The sequence below is a fragment of the Balaenoptera ricei genome, chromosome 9, assembly GCF_028023285.1.
Source record: "Balaenoptera ricei isolate mBalRic1 chromosome 9, mBalRic1.hap2, whole genome shotgun sequence".
Classification (NCBI taxonomy): Eukaryota; Metazoa; Chordata; class Mammalia; order Artiodactyla; family Balaenopteridae; genus Balaenoptera; species Balaenoptera ricei.
Window position 1 is genome coordinate 18,515,146 of NC_082647.1, and position 16,686 is coordinate 18,531,831.

At 40.6% G+C, this 16,686-nt stretch overlaps 1 protein-coding gene and 1 long non-coding RNA gene across 11 annotated transcripts in view; one reads left to right on the forward strand and one right to left on the reverse strand.

Moving 5' to 3' along the window:
- CALD1 (caldesmon 1) overlaps nt 1-16,686 on the reverse strand; it is a 180,672-nt gene that overhangs the window by 99,787 nt on the left and 64,199 nt on the right. For 7 of the 10 annotated variants that reach the window (XM_059933330.1, XM_059933328.1, XM_059933320.1 and 4 more), the window contains exon 2: nt 14,367-14,458. The exons of the other annotated variants lie outside the window; for them this stretch is intronic. The gene's annotated coding sequence lies outside the window, so the exon portion shown is untranslated. The remainder of the gene's footprint in view (nt 1-14,366; nt 14,459-16,686) is intronic. 10 annotated transcript variants of the gene reach the window in all.
- The window catches only part of LOC132371783 (uncharacterized), a 39,117-nt gene continuing 29,878 nt past the window's right edge, over nt 7,448-16,686 (forward strand). Inside the window, exons 1-2 of the long non-coding RNA XR_009504968.1 lie at nt 7,448-7,491; nt 13,922-14,015. This is a non-coding gene — a long non-coding RNA (uncharacterized LOC132371783). The remainder of the gene's footprint in view (nt 7,492-13,921; nt 14,016-16,686) is intronic.

The window sequence follows — 16,686 nt, forward strand, 5'->3', positions numbered from 1 at the left end:
ATGAACTTTTGTCTTTTTTTAAAAAAAAATCAATTTATCAACCTGCTCTGCTCTTTTCTCAGCTAAATTGTTCATTTGGGAATCAAAAACCAAATAAACACATGGATTCTAACGTACCATTTGGACTTAACTTTAGCTCAACCTTCACCACTTTGTTCCAAAAATCTGTGCTACTTAAAAAAAATGCAATCACCGAGACACATGTGTCAAGACCAGCAACATAGAAATAAGAATGAATGGGATCAACCTGAGGAGCTCTGCCTTCTCAAGTTGTTTCTTTTCTCTCATCATTGGAATCTAGAACTCAATGCCCTACTAAGAGCAGGTTAACAGGTTATGGCTTGTTTTTTCTTTCCTCCCCTTTTATCATTACTTTTTCATTACTTTTTCTTTTATCATTACTTTTTCTCTATTTGTATTTCTCCATTTGCCAAACAGGAGAACAGAAAGACTTAATGTTACAAAAGTCAATGTCTTTGTGGCCTCTCTTCCACCTTAGGAGGAGCAGGTACTGGGCATGTTAGATTTGTGAAGGAATGGTGTTTGTCTACACTGGTTTCCACACTGGGGAAGACCACACACTTAGGGATTTTATGTGTCATCTGCAAGTGTTACCACCCATTTGGAACACTTTAAGTTGTTCAAAACCCCATGGCTATCACTGACCCTCCCAAGTAAGAAAAGTAGATTCACCTCTATTTAAAGAAAGGAGACTGAGACAAATAGGACTTTGGTATCAGTTCCTTAACCATGACCAATCAGTGGAAAACCAGGACTGATATTTAGGCCAATCTCTAAGCCAACCTGAAAAGTTTTCTTAGAAGAGCAAGAGAAGTGAAAATTTGGAACACAATTCCTTTGGCACCCTTTTCGAGAGTTTGAAATTCTTTTCCTTGGCAAATTCCAGGAGAATTAGGCCGAAAGACACAGAACAGAACATATCAAATCAGAAAAGGCATGTGGTCACTGCTGCTCTCTTGGTTCCTAAGGAAGAGAAAAAGCATCAAAAGGCGTGGGAGCAAATCCTACCACAGACAGAAATTCTACACTAATCTGTAAGAAATTTCTTACACCCAGGTAAGAAAATAAATGCATAGCTATGCTTAAAGAATGCATAAATGTGTTTTCTAAATGCATGCCTAATAACAGAGGTTAATTCTGATGTCACATCAGGGTGGGATCCTGACCCCAATGGAACTATTCGACAATGGGTAGGGCTGCTGAGAAAATGTGAACCCCTATTACTGGAAATAGTCAGGTAGAGGTGAAATAGCCATCTGTTTAGGGCTGTAGTGAAAAGATATTTTTTGAGATTCTCAGGCTGTGCTGCCCAATATGGTTGTCAGTTGTCACATGAGGCAGTTTAAATTTAAATTAATTAAAATTAAATTAGAAATTCAGTGCCTCCGCTTCACCAGCCCCATTGCAAGTGCTCTGTGGCCACATGTGTCTAGTGGCTTCCATGTAAGACCATGCAGAGAACATTTTTGTCATCACAGAAAGCTCTATTGGACAGCCCCCCTGTGAAGCCTTCCAACTCCTAATACAAAATGACTTTACCACAGAAAGTAATGTTATGCAGTTCAGAGACATGAAGATGTGTAAGACATGGTGTCTGTCTTCAAAGACCTTACAATCTCCTAGAGAAGATGGAATACAATGAGGGGTATGGTACGGGTCAGCCTTTCAAAGCACGGATGTGCTCTTTTAATCCTCTCATTAGTAACTTCTTTGTTCTCCTATGGAGGGTCTTTTGGGTCTGCAATCTTGCTGTTCTGAGCACACTTGCAATGGAGAAAGTGAAATGAATGCTCAGTGAATGCAAAAGAAGCTGAGATACTGTCTGAAGAGAGATCACACTTCGAATTGCATAACAAGGCCTAAGAGTGGCTTATTTGGAACAAAAGATCAGAGGCCATGGGTCTTTACCAGTTATAGACATGGTACAGAGGTCATTATATTTTACATAACAGTAGTTTTACTTGTGCATGACTCTCTGGCCTTTCTGGTCTACTCGGCTATAAAAATATCAGCAACCCATGAGTCTGCTCTTTGTGATTGGTTTTTCATCTAATATTTCCAATTTAGTGATCAACAAGAATATCCAGAGCCTTAGCCAGATATCCTGCTAATATAAGACATTAGCAAGGTGACAGAGTTTAGATGGCAGGACGCAAATCCATTTACACTGCTGGGAACAATTCAAAGGTATGTCTTAGAGGTACTTTGTTACTGGCAACATTTTTGCACATGGAGGACATGCTATTACGATCAGGGACTATTTATTCCCTAGTAAGTTATGAAACATCTATTCATCATGATCATCAAATGCATTTATTGTGTTCTGGAATTAGGAAGCGAGTTAGAGACTATCTTCTGGGAGTTTATAATCTAAGATGAAAAGCTTTGAAACCAAACCAAGGGACATTATCCATTATGTCTTTGGACATAATAGATACACAATTTAAACATGTAAATCTGCAAAGAAGTTAAATAATAAATTGAAAAGTGCCTAGACTGCTTCCTCCTTCCTTTCACATGAATCATTTACATGGTAGTTTCACCCATTTGTTAGTTTGGGAATTTCTGGACTTTCCTTCAAGTAAGAAATGGCTCATAGTGCAGGCCTGCTTAAGACTAGCATGAGACTACAGGATCTCTGAACCTTGTACTCACTGATAAGAGTTTGTACTGATACCTATATTATTAGAGCTGGTATTTTAATTACTAAGTATATATCTGTCTTCCCTAGAAGATTATAATCTCCTTGAGGTTATTGCTCATTTTTGTGATCCCTCAAAGTTCTTAACTATTTTTTCTTATAGTCAGCACTAAGTTCACACCTGAATTAAAATGGATTCCGGGGCATTGCTTATTTTTGGATTTCACTGGTAAACAGATGAACTTGGCTAAGACATGATCAAAAGGCCATGCCTCCAGTTGAGCTCTTAGTAACCTTGGGGATGGTGGTTCACTAGGAAGCTCTATTTTATATTGTGATTTGTAGTTGTAGTTGTTTTCTTCTAGTGGAAAAGAAACTTGTCTTAGAAAGACATTCTGTTTTCAGGAAAGAGGGGTATTAGACGTTTGTAACTGAGGGAATCAGTCTGTTCTGGGACCTTCAAAGAAAAAGAAGGACAAAGAAGACATATGCTGAATAAGAAAAGAAGAGAATTAGGGTTGAACTGAAACGCCCCAAATTTCCAAGGCCTTTGGAGATGCCTTGCCACTCCTCCATCATAATTAGAAAACACTGACATTCAGAGCTGATTTAAATGCTTCCATCAGTCTAAAAAAGTGTTGCCTGATTTTACTCTGTAACCATGCTCAGTAATTAGAAACATAAGGCACTGTTCTGGATGTTTTCTTGGGAACCAACCTTACAGGCCTGGTGTCACTACCCATTGGCTACAGGACCTTTATCTTTTCTCACCATCTCTCTCAGGAGCCCCTGCCCAGGTCACAGGAAGAGTGTGAGGTTGACATGGGCATTCCTGGAAAAACTGGAGACCTCTGGCGCCACTTCAGACTCTAAAATACATGGAAGAAACTCATTTTGCCTGCCTCTTTCCTTGCTGAAGCTCTATAAATCTGTATTGCACTTGGAAGGCAGTAGTTAAAGTACAGTACGAAAAGTGTTCAAATCAAAAGATTCAAAAGAAGGATCTTTGTGATGACCGGCTTGAAATGACATCTTTGTTTCTGAAAACAGAAAAGCTATCCCAATGGTTGATTCTAGAGTTCCTCACACTCTTGCTGGGAAACATGTACTTTGCAAAATGTAGGATTAGAATGTGATCTAACAAGCAGCAGCAGCAGCTTTTTACTTCTGACAAAATCCACAACGAAAATGGAAAAATACTTGTAATCAAGGACTTCAACTCAACAGTCACCTAACTTGTCAAATTAAAACATGTGGCAACCACCTGCCAAGCATCTTGAAACAACTATACCATCTTAGTTTTCTACCTGACCTGTAATCTCTTTGGAGCACATTTGCATTTCCCAATTTTTCACACTTAAACAATGCTGTCCACACCATGTATAAAGATGACTAAGCAACTTTGTATTAAGTAACCGAAGCGAGTCCTGCCAATTTTAGAATAATTAAGTTTCTGCAATCTAATATAAACAGTTCCAAGAACTACTTGCGGCCTACCAAAAGTATATATTACAAGTAGTCAACACTGAGGCCAGCTGGCAGACAGATCAACCTATTAAAGTAGAATTGTTCAGAATTCAGAGTATTATTTTTCTTTTCTCCCATTATTTTTTCTGCATCCAACTTTGTTTCTTTGGGAATGTTTTCAAGTATACAAAGCAAGAAAGTAATGTGGAATTGCACCTCTTGTAAATGAATGAGCATTTCTCTTGAGATTCTTGTTAGAACCAACAAGTCAGTCCCATTTCAACGCTGTCTACACAGGCAGCCAAAGTTAAATAGAGCAAGTGAATCCACTTTGTTCCCACTCAAGCTAAAGTGTTGGTATTTTGCTTGACCATCAGGAAGGTCAACAGTGACCACCAGACAAGCACATTAAGTTATATGCCCATCAGACACCTAAAACATCTTTCTGACTGTAGATCCTTGTACTGCCTCTATCACGTAGCTTGCTGGATCAAAATTTATTACTAATAAGGCTAATGTCATAGGTTTAATTCTACCAGGAATGAGTTAACTATTTGAGAGAAAAAAAAAATCCTAAACTATTGCCATGTGCTTTGACATTAATCTTGGCCAGCTACATGGCAGATGTGGGCTGACAACTTTCACTTGAGAACATAGAGATGGTTAGACCAACCCATCCCACCATGACCTTCAAGAGAGTGTATGGGACCTAGAGTCTGTCATACAGAGTGAAATAAGTCAGAAAGAGAAAAACAAATATTGTATGCTAACACATATACATGGAATGTTAAAAAAAAAAATGGTCATGAAGAACCTAGGGGTGGGATGGGAATAAAGACGCAGACCTACTAGAGAATGGACTTGAGGACATGGGGAGGGGGAAGGGTAAGCTGTGACAAAGTGAGAGAGTGGCATGGACCTATATACACTACCAAATGTAAAATAGATAGCTAGTGGGAAGCAGCCACATAGCACAGGGAGATCAGCTCAGTGCTTTGTGACCACCTAGAGGGGTGGGACAGGGAGGGTGGGAGGGAGACGCAAGAGGGAGGAGATATATGTATATGTATAGCTGATTCACTTTGTTATACAGCAGAAATTTACACACCATTGTAAAGCAATTATACTCCCATAAAGATGTTAAAAAAAAAAAAAGAGAGAGTGTATGGCCAAATGAATGGGAGTGTGTCATCACACAAAAAGCCTCTCCACATTCAACTGCATTTTAAGCCTTAATGTCTTCTTCACTGTGTTTAAATTCATATATATTCAAGAGTGGTAAAGGCTCTACAACCATCATCACAATGATAACTTCAATAAAAACATTCAACAAATATTTATGAAGTACCATTTGCTACCTTACTGGGTGTGGCAAATAAGTTGTGAATGCAACTACCCTGCCCTCACCATGCTTATAGTCTGATGGTGGAGACAGGCAATAAATAAATAAAATACAAACTGCGACAAGGGTTAGGAATGAAAAATACAAGCTGCTAGGAGAGAACTACAGGAGTGACTAATGGTTTTCTTTGGGTTAAAATACGATATAAGCAGTAATAGCTTTTTCAAACAAGAATGATATTAATACACTACAGACATTCATTCATAAAGGGAACATAAATGTATGAGACTGGAGTTTGTATTTATTAAATATATATCAACATCTATTATGTGCCAGGCACATGCTCTTCTAGGTCCTGATAAATCGAACTCTTCTCTACTTTTCTGTCCTAAAGAAGGGAATGAAGAGTAAAGTAGCTAGTCAGGTTTGAGGGATGGTGAACTATTCTCACCCTTTCTCTCCAACCTCAGATCCTGTGTAAGTAATGTACAAATAATGACCTATGAGATACTGTCTGCTGGAATTGATATAGACACAGAGAATCCACTTAAGATATTAACTTCACACGGCTAAAGTGGAGGACATCTTTCTAGAAATCATCCAGCTCAGTGACCTTCTGACAACAAAAGCATGTTTCTCACCTGCCATCAAGCAGAAATTTGTTGATTTAAATGTAGCTGGTCCACTTTGTTTCTTCAAATTTTGCTTCATGATTCCAAGAAATGAACAGCCCGTAATAAATTTACTCCAGTGGCAGAATATCTCACGACCAGCTTTTCTACTTTGAATACCACAAACAGACCTTTAATTTGTTGACACACAGCCCCTGGACATTCATGAAAACAAGATGTTCTCTTGCTGCTTTTTAAGTTAATCAGATTTAAGTCAGGGTCTCAGCCGAATTTCAAAAACAGATGTTCCATAGCAAAAGGGCTGAACTGACCCCAGCAATGAGAGGTTGTTTCACTTGAACTTGAATATTCTTTGTTAGCAGGATGAGTGATCAAATATGCCTGAAACTGGAAACAGGAGCGACCCAAGGTTTACTACTGTCTCCATTCAATGACTGCCCTGGGGATCTGGGAAGGTTGGGCATCCATGACTCTTGGTTTGGGGAATCAGCTGATGCCTGGAAGGTTTAGGTGCCTAGGTTACGAAGGGGGTTAGTGAGGAGGGATGATCTTCCCCCCCACGCCACCATCCTGTTTTCCTGTCGACCTCGGAGGCCCTCCATGGAATGGCTCCACTGTACCCAACACCTCTCCTGACTCACACTCACATGCAAACACAACTCACAGCCAGGCCAACTCCTTACTTCTGCTACAATCCAGCTGGTATTTCTGCCTCTGGGCCTCTGTCCCTGTTTCCTCTCTCCTGTAACCTGAAGTGCCCTCCACTCCTTCTGCAAATCCCATATATTTTTCTAGAGTGTAGCTCAGTCGTATCTTTATTCCAGAATCATCCTCGCTTTCAACTTCTGCAGCATTGTTAGCCCTGTTCTTTTTGATGGTCAATACTATATGACTTTGTTATTCAAATGTTTTATAACCTCTCTTTCTCTTGAGCAAGTGTGAAGCTGCTTAATGTCAGGGCCTGCCATCTCCTTTGATATCCCCTCACAGTGCTGGGTGTTTTGCTCTGCCTTTATAGATGCATGGGAGTGGTTGCTGAGTTGAACTTATTGAAAAGCTTCTGGCCTAAAAATCCAAGCTCCAAAAATTCCACAGCTCTGGCCATTTGTGCTGTTTGCCCTGTGTTCCTGTTTTACCCCTTCTGGGCACCTTATAGAACTGTACTTCTGGCCTCCTTGTGGTCAGCTGGGGCCAAGTGACTAGTTCTGGCCAATGAGTTGTGAGCAGAAGTGTCATGTCACTTCTGGGGCAGACCATTTAATTGTTGATATTAGACCCTTCAGAGTTTTTTTTCTCTCTACCAGCAATATTTCCAGATAGTAGCTCTCAGCCGGGGTCCCCAAGTAAGGATGGCAATGATGTGGACCAGAGACCCCAGCCTATCCAAGGTGAGAGACAAAGCATGAGTGACCAACCTTTGTTGTTTAAGTCACTGAAATTTTGAGTTGGCCCTGACCCCAGCATAACCTAGCTGGCCATGGCTGACCTTGCCTTTGTTAACTCCGTCCGTGATGAAAATGATCTTGCGGTATTAGGCAGTGCACATCTCTGCTTCATGAAGGTACTTATTCAAATTATCCTATTTTCTATTTCTGTTCTGTGACATCTAGTATATAAATAGGAATGGGTAGACTAATCAGGTAGGGCCTCAGGGAGTGGAAATGGCTCATTGGCTCCATCTGCCTGCTCCAATGAGCCATAAAGCTGCCGCTAACTGCAGGAGTGCTCATGTATTATGTGTTCACTCATTTACACCAGGGGTGACAAACTTGGGGAGTGGTGGCCTATGGAGAAATGGAGAATGTATGCATCCCTAAAAGAATTCAAATTCAAAATTTTAAGAAAACCACGCTGGGCAAAGGAAGTACATTTGCAGGTCAGTGTGGGCCTCAGGTTGCTGGTTTGTGACCCCTGATTTATACAGTCCTTCCTTAATGGCTATCATGTGTCAGGCTAGGCACTGTGAGGAGTTACAAGAATAAACTTACAAGTGAATTCATGTTAGCGTACACTCTAGATGGAGCTTATTTAGTTAGCCAACAGTTATACAGCACGCACTATGTACCCAGCACAGTTCTCAGAACTTTATAAATATCAGTTTAAATCTTTATAACAATCCTTATTGTCTCCATTTTACAGACAGAAAGACTAAGGCCCAGAGCAGGTGTGTCATTTGCCCAAGGTCACAGAGCTAACAAATAGTGGAGCTAGGATTTACATCCAGGCAGCCTAGCCCTAGAGTCTGTGCTTTTAATCACAGCACTATGCTACGTCTCACAAGACCTGTAAATGCATAATATTTACGAGGTAGCTTATGGCGAGAACCTCGTTGATGAAATGATCATGTGATTGCCTGAAGGATCTATGCTCCTCTACAAATGCCCCTGACTAGAAACTGTTTCCTGTCAGGAGGATTTGGCTTGCTTGATGTTAGGGTGAGTCCATATTTGATGTTTATTCGTGAAATAAAAATCAATCTCCTGTTTATGTTCATTTGGGCTTTGGCAAACTGATTTATTATTTCATTTAAGTGAGGTTCACTTTAGAAAATAAGCTGAATTTGTCCTAAAACCTTAAAAAAATAAATTACATCACTTCACACTTTGACTATTTCTTTGTTTTTTCATTTAATTAGTTTTAGACAGGAAGCAAAATCATCTAAGATTATATGTTTGTGTCAATCTTAGGGCAGACTCAGATATTGTAGGACCTGAAAATTACTTGGGAGGCCTTTAAGAAAGAGAATACAACGTTAAATGTAAAAAATTAGGCAGGGGTGTGGCAGAGGTCTGTTCAAGTGAGGGGCCCTGTGGTTTAAGGGCCACTGGTTTCATGGTGAATCTCCTTGGGTCTCTCACCTTTGATTCTTATGAGCATTCCAATAAAAATGCCACAAACCCTTACTTTGCTCTTAATTTTCAATTATTTTGATACTACAGTTATGATCACCCCCTAAAAAAATTTTCATGAAAACCAGAATTTAGGAAACAAATAAGGAGGGGAGCGATTAAGCATCATTCTTCAAAGAGATTTTCAGAAAAGTAGAATTACAGATATAGCCAGTGCACCGCAGTGTTTTACCTATAAACCACATAATTAGAATGATAGGTGGATGAGAGGGCAGAGAAATTTAAAATATTATGACTCTTTGTCAAGATGAGGACAATGAAAAATAAAGTATCAGAAATCACAATTTACGTCAATGAATATATTATTGGAGTCACTAAATTTTCATTGCATTGAATAAAAAAAAAAAAAAAAAGAGTCCATTTTATAGGAAGGAATGGAGGAACACCAGAATTGTTAATGCAGCCCATATCTAATACAGCCCTGGATGGAGAAGTTCCAATTCAACATATAGCTGTAGAGTGAATAAATTAATGAGTGACTGAATATGTATGTTTGAGGAACAAGAGAAAGGACAGATGGTGCTAAAGTGGTCACAAGCCTCCCCCATCAACCCCAACTTACAACTGCACGTTTTACTTCTAAACCATTAGCCAGCAATCTGGGGGAGGCAGTAGATATGTCCCCAGAGTCTCTCATTATAACAAATGTCTTTATGTTTATAAATCTTGTGAGTCTGTGATGGAATCAGATTCACAATCATGGGTATAATATACTTATTGGAGGAATTCTTTGAAGAACTTGGAGAAAATGCTATTAGAAGAGCTCCTTCCTTCAGGCCCACCATATGTTTGTATTCACTCCCTCTCTGCATCCTCTGGATATGATAAACACACTTTTCCCCAAACTCAGGATGCCCCATTCCACAGTATGTCATTCTTGGTCATTAAATAACAGGACTCGATATTAATGTTGGCCGTCTCCATCCCTCTTTAACAAAGTGTTTTCAGCCAAAGATTTTAAACTAGTCAACCTCTCTTTTCCCCTGTCAGAGAAACAGCCAGCAGCCTGAAATCACAGCTCATTTGTACCATGCTGGCGTGAATATTCAGACTCCATTTGTCTCCAGCTCTTAAAGGCTGGTGTTAGCGTGAATGATAGACATTTTGCTTTGAATTAGCAAAAAGAAGGAGAAAATCCCCCAAATAATAAGTTTGGCCTTAAAATATCTGTTTCAGGGAATGCAGCTCTGCCTTTTCCTCCAGTAAAAGTCGATTTAAAAAAATCTAGATTTAATTTGGCATTAAGTTGGACTTGGGACACAGAGAATAGTAGGAAGGAAAATGTCTCAGTCTTTTCCCCCCAGATTGAGCCTTTAAATCCTATTGGAGGACTGTTGCGTGGACTAGTGCAAGATGTTTACAACTTTGTTTTGTTGAACATCCCAAAGCAAAGTTTGGAAGTAGCTGAGTCTGTGTCCTTGAACTGTACAAATCCTGTCACAGTTAGAACCTCAGACTTCTGATAGTTTTGTTTGAATGCTAAATAGCAGGATCATTTTTTTTCTCTTTACTGCATACTCACTCATGCTTTTTGGAATAAAAGTCTGGAAAGGAGCTCTAGACAAGAACTCCTGGCACCATTGTTTGTTTTTCTCCCTGCTATCTGTGCCCTGATTTTGGCTTGCCCACCCTGACACAACCTCTTTCCATCAATAGCTGTACTAGGCAGGAAGGTGTTCTCCATGGAGGTACCTCTTAAGGCCAGGTGCAATTCCCTGGCCAAGGAAACACCATCACTTGGCCAAAATTACAAAATCTGCTCATGGTGATGCTGGAATGTCCTCTTACTTTCCTTATCATGAAAATTTCCAGAATTGGGAAGACCATGAGAATCCATGTTCCTTGTGTCCCCTCAATTCCTAACCAAACTTGGGCTCACGGTGTATTTTCCTCTTTATACCCCATGACAAGGACCTGAGAGCAGTCTTCTCAGGGTGAGATGAGGTGGATTCTAGATCTTTTCACATATGAGCCTCATTCTACAGTCACTACCAGAAATCTGTAGAAAAGACTATTAGTGTAAGAAAGACCCCTTCAGATCCTGCTGTAACAAGTATGGGCACATTAAACTAAACAGGAGACTGAACACTTTGTCAAGGGTGTCCAGGGAGGCTTGTTCTGCAAAACTCAAGAAAAGAGGAAGGAAAAACCCTTCTCTTTCCACTCCATCTGGAGCTTCCACTGACTCCAAAAATATTGGCCCACAGTGGTTATAAAAACACCCATTTATGCTGTTCTAAAACAGAGCAAAGCCTGCTAGGTGCATACAACTCAAAGCACTTCTTTTACATGCTCATAGGAAAATTATCTTTCTCTCCAAATTCTATGGCTGACTGAAATTAATGAAACACAGTCGGGAGGCACCTCTGCTGGCCACTGGCCACCATTCATTTGGAACACCCCACTAGGCCATTCATGGATTGCAGCGCTGTTTTCTCGTGACTTCAGAATTTCTCCTTTCTCATTTTATACAAATAGCAATTTATGTAAAAATCACTGATACGGGTGTCATTGGCATTTTAGGCAACTGAGCGAAAAATGGCATCTTTTTCCTGGCAACTTGAAGAATATCAAGAGGAAAGTATGGAAGTGGGGGGTACTTGAAAAAATCTGATATCTCACAGTTCATTTTTAAGAAATGGAAGGGAGTATGCAGAGGAGGAGGAAACTTACAGACCTCTGATAGCCTCTTCCGCTAATAATCAGACAATCCAAAGAAAGATCAAAGGTTTCTGCTATAGAAAGAGAACCAATGGAGAAAGAAAAAAAAGCAAGGAAAAGAAATGACACTTTAGAAAATAAAAGAGAAGTGAATGAATAGCTTTCCCCCTTTTGTTTGCATCACACTAAGCAGGAAAAAATTGGGAAATTCAGTGCTGGGGTAAACATGGCCCGATTAGAAATGACATTTGATAGTGGGGCCCAGAGAGGAGAAGCTTGTTATGGCCACCACAACTCATGGACTGGCTTCTCCATGCCTCATTAGCCCCCATTCTGGCCTGGGCATGAAACACAAAAATACCACCAATGCCTTCTTGAGGGCACAGGAGGTATGGGGTAACCAGCAGGGAACAATGGACTAAGGAGGGGGTTCAGTGCAAAGGAGGTACACTCCCCCCGACTAAGTCCTTTACTGACTGTCTGGACAAGATGATGTTCCATGGCAACGGAGTTCCAGCCTCCTGACCCTAAAAAGGACCCGCCTTCTGTCTCTTTGGACATTAAGGAGTCTAATCCTGGGGTTCCCCCACTGTGCAGTCTGATCAGCTCTGATTGTGATAAAGAAAATGGTCCTAAAGGAAAGTGTTGATGTATGACATCCCTGGGCATGCAGCTGGGGAGTCAAACACATGCTCATGCGTGGAGTTAGCTAGAGGGGAGCAAAGCTGGGTAGGGCAAGCCCCACAGGAATGGTTTGGGGCATAGCCCCTAAAGGAGAGGACAGAAGAAGGAATAAAATAGGACCAAAGGAATAAGTGGAGAGAGAAATAGATAGATATCCACATTAGCTAATACACATGTTCTTACAAACCCTCATTAGAAGTAGCATTTAGATTTCTTCCTCTTGGGAGGGTCCCTCTCCTGTTATTTAGCAGGAAAACTTTCTACACGCAATTTCTGGTGGCATTTTTACACCACTGCTCCTCTCCCTCCACAATCTTTCTGGGTGGCGTCATCCACTCTCATGGTTTTAATTCCTATGTATAGGTTATGACTGTGAAAATCTCTATCTCTAGTTCTCACCTGGGCTTCAGACTTGCATATCCCTTGTTTTCTAGACACACACCCTTGGCTGTCCCACAGGCCCTTAAATTAGCAAGTCCCAATCGAAACTCATTGTCCTTCCCTCTGGGCTCCCCAAACAGTGTTCTCACAGAAGAGTGACTGTATCTGGAGCAGGTTCATGCTATTTACTGTCTCCTAACTCTTTGAGGAGCGAGGTAAGTCTCCTGCCATCAGTTAATCATATCTTTCTTTCAGTCCCTCTCTCCAGCTTTGACTTATTTCCACCTCTGGGGGGCCGGGGGGCAGGCAGCAAGTGAGGAGAACGCACCACTAATAATCATCATTTGGAGGTAGTCTTAAAGCAAATAAATTATAGATTCAGAGACTGCATCTTCTCATCTATCCATTCACGTATTCATTCAGTCATTTAATAAGTACTATTAAATGCTTACCATTTACAAAACCTCCTCTAGTGCTGCCAAAGATGTAAAAGGCACACTCTTCAACTTCAAAAATTATATAATGTAATAGGGAAATAAGAGATGTGTACAAAGGACTACAACACACTGTAGGAAAACCAAATATTCTAAGAGTGATATAAATGCTAAGGGAGTTCAGGAGAGGAGAATCAGAGAACAGTCCATATGCAACAAACTAAAAATCAGCATACTGAGAAAAAAAGATGATGGGGTATTATGGACTGAATTGTGTTCCCCCCAAATGCATATGTTGAAGTCCTAACCCCTAGTACCTTAGAATATAACTAAATTTGGAGATCAGATCATTAAAGAGGTGATTAAGTTAAGATGAAGTCATTAGGGTAGGTCTTAGTCTGATATGATTGTTGCCCTTCTAAGAAGAGGAAATGTTGGAGAGAGAGAGAGAGAGAGACACCAAACATGTGGGCTGGCAGTGGGATGGCCATGTGAAGACACAGGAAAAGATGACCAAGAAGAGAGGCCTTAGAAGAAATCAAACCTGCTGACACCTTGATCTTGAACTTCCAGCCTCCAGAACTGTGAGGAAATAAATCTGCTATGTACCCAGTCTGTGGTATTTTGCTATGGCAGCCATAGCAAAACTTTTCTCCCTACTAGAGCCAACCTCGGAAAAATTGAGAATGAGTGAAGTTTCCTTTAGCTTCTCCATCTACCTTCTGAAATCCCCTCTTTCTGTTCCCCAGGTAGACCTTCTGCTGGTGGAAGTTCTCCCAGGTGAGGAGGATTTGCTGAGATTGAGGGGTATTTCCTCCTGAAATCATCGGTGTCTGTTCAAAGGTGAGCTTCTTCACCCTGAAGACTGACTCATCATCTCTCTATTCCCTCAAGTCAGCAACAGTCTTCTTGGGAAGTGAGAACTTCACTACTGATTGGGGACAGTTTTGCTTAAGATATTATATATGCAGGAAAAAATTTAAAATAAAGCAAAAAATCAGATTACAAAGCAGGAGAACAATTCCTTCCAAACTTGTTAGATTACTTGGTAAGTAAACTATGAGGAGCACAGCAGAAAGCTTGGTTTTGCACAATGCATCTTTAGGTGCAAGAATTTAGAAAATCAGGCAGAGAGGCTATGTAACTGCTAAGATCAGAGCCCCTCCCCAGTAAAATCACATAAACTCTACTCACAGCTAAGCAATCAGATGTCCACTTGTGAACCTCTGGTTGATCACCAATCCCTATGAATTCGATTGGATGATCTTGAAACTTTTTAATGATACCTGGTATAAAAGGAGGATGGAAACATAAGTGGAATAAATTTTAGTTAACGTGGAACTACATATTTTAAAATACAATTTCTTCCTCAGGTACTGCTGTTGGTTAGGACCGTAAAGGGGAAATAAAGCACAGATATAAATAGATATTGTGCATTTGCATTTTAAAGACAACAAATACAATTATTACAGAGTCAATCCCTGAATTCTTCTAAATAATGGAGGGGAGAAGGTGGTATAGTTAGTACAAAGCGGGGAGTACTACCAAGGCCAACGATCAAAGACAACAGGCTTTAGAACATAGTCAGAGACACCGCCTTCTCTAAGCTCATGCTCAAAACCTTCTAAGCCTCAGACTCTCAAAGTCTTTTTGGAACCTTTGTCCAAAGTTTTCTGCTGTTGATGGTCAGGAACTTGGCTAACAGGTAGAAGAGGAGGCTCTGGAGGATTACAAATAATTACAGAAAAGTACTGGTAGATAATCTAGAGTTAACTCTCTTGCACTTGAAACACAGCAATAAATATTAAATATAAGAAGGGCCAAAGAAATAATTACCTGGGACAGTAAATCACCATCACACCCCTAAACCTGCCCCAACACGATGTAACAAGGGATGCTAATGGGTATGAATATGGAAAATGCAACTCTGGGTTTTAATGTTTGCCTTTCATTTAGTAGAATAATGGGCTCAAGTGGACCTTAAGAACATACCTTGCTTTCCCCCACCCCACCCTTTGCCATTTCGCATTGGAAGAAAATAGAAGTTCATAGAGTTTAAGGGACTGGCTTGGAATCACACTGCTGGAAATTGATCCTGGATTCCTAGATTCTCATTTCAGTTTTCACAGGTAAAAAACAAAACAAAAACCTGCCTAGCATGTTATCTATGGTTTGTATCCATCTGACAAAGGCTGGTTTGCAAACTAGGGATTGGGGAAACTTGAGGGGCTTGTAAATTGGTCAGCAAGACAAGGTGCCATCCATTTCCTTATTCCTGAGCAGTCACTCAGGCTGTTTTCAGCTCCCCTCCATCAACGTCAACCACCTCTTCCTACTTGTCCCAAATGCACTCATCTAAACAACTGTTGTATTGTCATGCATCTAGAGTACCTAGCTCAACCTAATCAGGATTTGGGGGGCTGGGACCCAGGCATATGTGTTTCTCAACTGTCCCCGGTGAATCTACAGTGCTGCCAGGTTGAGAGTCACTGAGATAAAGATGCAGCATTCTTTTCCAAATCACTGAGCCCTGGGCACATGTGGGGGTCAAGTAAGAGGGCTCCGCTCCAAGTCCTGCTCCTCTCTATGTGCCAGGAACATATTGGGGATATGCCAATGGACAAATAACCATCATACCTGGCTTCAGGGCACTTATGATGTACTGTCTCCCTAGAACAGAGGGAGACACCACCTATCCAAATCTTCTGGGAGAGCTGTTTTAAAAAATATGACATGACCTCCAGAGAGGTGCCCAGGAATTTGCACCTTAGAAGAAGTTCCCTACATTCAGTTGCTGATGTAGATTATAGTACCCATCCCACGGAGGCCTCCCATTCTTGACTCTTAGGCTTCAACTAAGGCATAGACTAGAAGAAAGCAAGGAGTTACTTGGCTGGATTGTAAATGAACAAACCAAGAGATTTAAACTTGCAGGGAAAAAAATTCACAGTACCTTCCCCAAACCCTCTGGCAGAGTCAGTGTTTATTTGCCTGGTTTCCCTTTCCCTGGTCCCAATTCCCTCAGTTTTTTTTATTTTTAAAATTGGGAATGAATAAAGAAAAAATAAAGAAATCAGGGATCAGGGGAAAATTTTTTTGTTTGGTCTGTAGAGTCTCTGCATATGTTTATGAACTATCTTGTTAGTGAGAAAAAGACAAAAAGGCTTTTGAGAGAAACCATAAAGTGCATAGCAAAGTGACTAAATGTAGAGTTTGTCTTCAGATACACTTTCTATTTTCAGATTTACGATGGAAGGGCAGAAGGTTGATGAAGCTCTCACTCCTTGTCTTAAAATTTTTCTCTACTGTCAGCTACCTTGCAACTTCAAATAGATGCCTGGGTGAACCATTACTCACTGGATCCCTTTAAGCTTTTTATTCAGTGCCCAACACATAGATTCTGACTGACCTGGCTCAGAGGCAGTTGCTGAAATTCTCTGCAGGCAAAGCTAAGTCTAGACCAGACACAGTTAGGAAAGGAACGACCCGAGATGAAGGAAGAGGGGCTGGGAGA